The following is a 3,884-nucleotide window of genomic DNA, read 5'->3' on the forward strand; positions in this document are numbered from 1 at the left end:
AGCTGGATAGGGTTCAGCAAACGTCCAAGGTTTCTTTTCAAAATGTCTTTCTAGGTTTGATTTCTTATTGCTGGATAGTTTGGATAGATTGTTTGGATAGTTGGATTGATTGTTGGATAGCACAATGGGAGTCTGGCTGAACTCGCTATAAAAAGGTAAGACTCAGTCCAATCATTTTGAAATTCTTGATGTTCGTCTTCTATCTTTCTCTTTTTGATTGAAGGTATTCATCTGATCTGTTTTATTTCTGACTTCAGACTTTTTCAAACTGTTGGCGATTAGAACATACTAATAAAGACAGAGCACAGCTGCTTCCTTTTCACAAGAAATTCTAAGAGTTTTATTGGTAGACAATAGTTGCCTTGGTAATGAGCCATTTGAATATAAACAGGAGGGGGCTCCGGGCTGGGGCAGCAGATTGGGGTGCAGGAGAGGGTGCGGGGCCTGGGAGGAAGTTTGGGTGCAGGAAGGGGTTCTGACCTGGGGCAGAGAGTTGGGGTGTGGGAGGGGGTGTGAGGTGCAGGCTCTGGCTGGGAGGCACTTACCACAGGCGGTTCCCAGCTGGCAGCGCAGCAGGGTTCAGGCTGCCTGCCTGCCCTGGCCCCACGCCAGAAGTGGCTGGCTGCTGTATGTCTCTGCATGCCCCTGGCAGGGAGGAGGCAGCTCCGCACACTGCTCCCACCCCCAGCACCATCCTCACAGTTTCCATTAGCCGGGAGCTGCAGGGGCGGTGCTTGTGGACACGGGCAGCACATGGAGACCCCGCTGCCCCTCTCCCCCCAAGGGGCGCGCAAAGATGTGCCAGCAGCCAGCCGCTTCCAGGAGCGGCATGGGGCCAGGGAAGGCAAGCAGCCTGCCTGAAATCTGCTGCACCACCAGCCGGGAGCCGCCTGTGGTAAGTGCCTCCTGGCCAGAGCCTACACCTCACACCCCCTCAAAAAACAGCTGCCCGCAAGGGGGCAGCCAAAGAGCTGCATGCGACTCCGGAGCCACAGGTTGCCAATCCCTGATGTACAGAGTACACTGATAAAGTTTGCAGATGATACCAAGCTGGGAGGTGTTGCAAGTCCTTTGGAGGACAGGATTAAAATTCAAAATGATCTGGACAAACAACAGAAATGGTCTGAAGTAAATAGGATGAAATTCTATAAGGACAAATGCAAAGTACTCCACTTCAGAAGGAACAATCAGTTGCACATACACAAAATAGGAAATGACTGCCTAGGAAGGAGTACTGTAGAAAGGTATCTGGGGGGGTCATAGTGGACCACAAGCTAAATATGAGTCAACAGCATACCACTGTTGCAAAAAAAGCAAACATTCTGGGATGTATTAGGAGGAGTGTTGAAAGCAAGACACGAGAAGTAATTTTTCTGCTGTAGTCTGCGCTGATTAGGCCTTAACTTGGAGTATTGTGTCCAGTTTTGGGCACCACATTTCAGGAAAGATGTGATCAAATTGGAGAAATTCCAGAGAAGAGCCACAAAAATTATTAGAGGTCTAAAAAACATGACCTATGAGGGAAGACTGAAAAAATTGGGTATGTTTAGTCTGGAAAAGAGAAGACTGAGAGGGGACATAACAGTTTTCAAGTATATAAAAGGTTGCTACAAGGAGGAGGGAGAAGAATTGGTCTTTGTAACCTCTGAGGCTAGGACAAGAAGCAATGGGCTTAAATTGCAGCAAGGGCAGTTTAGGTTGGACATTAGGAAAAACTGTCTGTCAGGGTGGTTAAGCACTGGAATAAATTGCTTAGAGAGGTTGTGGAATCTCCATCATTGGAAATTTTTAAGAGCAGGTTAGACAAACACCTGTCAGGGATGGTCTAGATAATACTTAGTCCTGCTTTGAGTGCAGGGGTCTGGACTAGATGACGTCCCAATGTCCCTTCCAGTCCTATGATTCTATGAAAAGCCACAATTAGATAGGGAGTTCCAACCCATGGAGTTCCCCTTCCACAGGTTCTCCATGTGAGAGTAGGGAGCATGGCCTGCATATCTTAGCACAACCAGCCCCCTCCCCCCACCACATATATAACCCAATCAGTTCTTAGCCACAAGGTACCCACCTCTATGCATGCTACTCCTGCCCCTGACCCCCGAGGAGAGCTTATGGCTAATATGGACACAAAATAATGCTGCCTTTGTAGCCTTCACATTTACCCATTTGGGGGCCCAGAGCCTAATGGAGTAACTACCCAGAGTCCAAGTTAAGTCACAACAGAAGGGGATGCCACCACAGGAAGAGGAGGATGAGGGTGAAGATGAAAGGATTATGTGATTGCCAGAGATGCTACAGCACATGTCTTCAGAGGTGGACTTATTGACTATATTTTTTTAAAAACAATCTGTCCAGGACCATAGAAACAAGTTTTGCACAGATGTAATGACAGTGAAGGTTTGGCAAACAGGACTCTGGTCACAGGGGATTGCATGAACGAAGGCACGGCAGTATGGGGGAGAAAGGACACAGAGAACAGTCAAGGAGGGAGGGACTTGGACTAAGCACAGAGGCCAGTGAAGAGGAAAAGGAGATAAGGGGCCAAAAGGGCCTTGAAAGTTAAAACAAGGGGCTTGAATTTGATCCAGGAGGCAACAGCACTGGATGACAGATTATTTTTGTTGCAGAGTCCTGGATGGTTTGGAGGAGGGACTAGGCAAACATCAGGAAGGGCACAGACATGCAAGTGGCAATAGTGAGTGTGAGCTGGTCAAGGGCTTTGAGTGGGAAAGGTGAAGGATAGGAGTTTGGAGATGTGGAACTGCAGTGTCATTCATGAGCACAGCCTTGAAATGCTGTTTGAGTAGCTAACTACTATTGCACAGCCAAAGTGGGAGCTAAACAGGTCTTTGTATTGGAGTAGGGTATGAAATCCAAGATCTGAATGTGGAGACCTTTCCTCCTATTCTGAAAATGGGAAAGTAACTTGGAGCTAAACCACTGCCTTGTGCCCTTTAAATGACTGCATTCCCTTTTAGGAACCATATTTTTCTAATAAACTACTTCTTAAATGTCTCAGTCCTTTTATATCTCTCCTCTAAACCTCACTGGTTTACTAGCAGTAGATGCCCCTTCCCTGTTAATCTTTTCCAGATGTCCCCTTTTATGGTCTCAGGTGTAGTTGCCCATATGTATAAATGTCCCATGATCTGCTACAACATACCCACACCTACTTCCCTCTCAGGCGAACAATCCCGCCTTACTCCTGCCTCAGGTACATCTTCCAAATCCTCACTTAGAAAATCTCCCAAACACAGCATTTTCTTTCCTTCTGCTCACTATTGTCTGTCCTCCTCACACCAGTTCTGTATTTGGATCACACTTACATGGCACGTAACATCCTTGAGCGTCTGTTGGCTTATATTTGTCCCAGTGCTATACAGGGATTGGTTGGCTGAGGGAATTTATTCAGCACTCTGTGTATTAGTTAGCTGGGTAAGGGAGGTAGCTCCTTCAGGTTGCCCGAGGAAGGGCTCCATTATCTTACATAGCTTTTGACTTTCACAGGATTTTGGAAAGAGGATGGGGGAGGTTAGGTAGGAGTCACTAAACTCAACCACGTTTGCAAAAGTAATTTCAAATCCTCAAGTCCTGGTGGGGAGGGACGGAGGAAGGTTGTGCACTGTATTTTTTTAAGCATTGGACATTCACTTATTGTTGCTTATTTGTATAGCAATAGCACCTAGGAGCCCACTCATGGACCAGGATCCCATTTTGCTGGGCCTTGCCAAACACAGACCAAACAGACAGCCTCAAAGCCAAAGAGCTTCCATTATTTCTTGCATGCCCCATACACAGCTTGCACAGCCCACACATGCATTCATGCTTCCCCTTCTGTCGTTTGCAGAAATTTGCTCCATGTGAAATGTAACAAACCACAGAGA

Source organism: Caretta caretta, chromosome 5 (assembly GCF_965140235.1).
Source record: "Caretta caretta isolate rCarCar2 chromosome 5, rCarCar1.hap1, whole genome shotgun sequence".
NCBI classification, from domain to species: Eukaryota; Metazoa; Chordata; order Testudines; family Cheloniidae; genus Caretta; species Caretta caretta.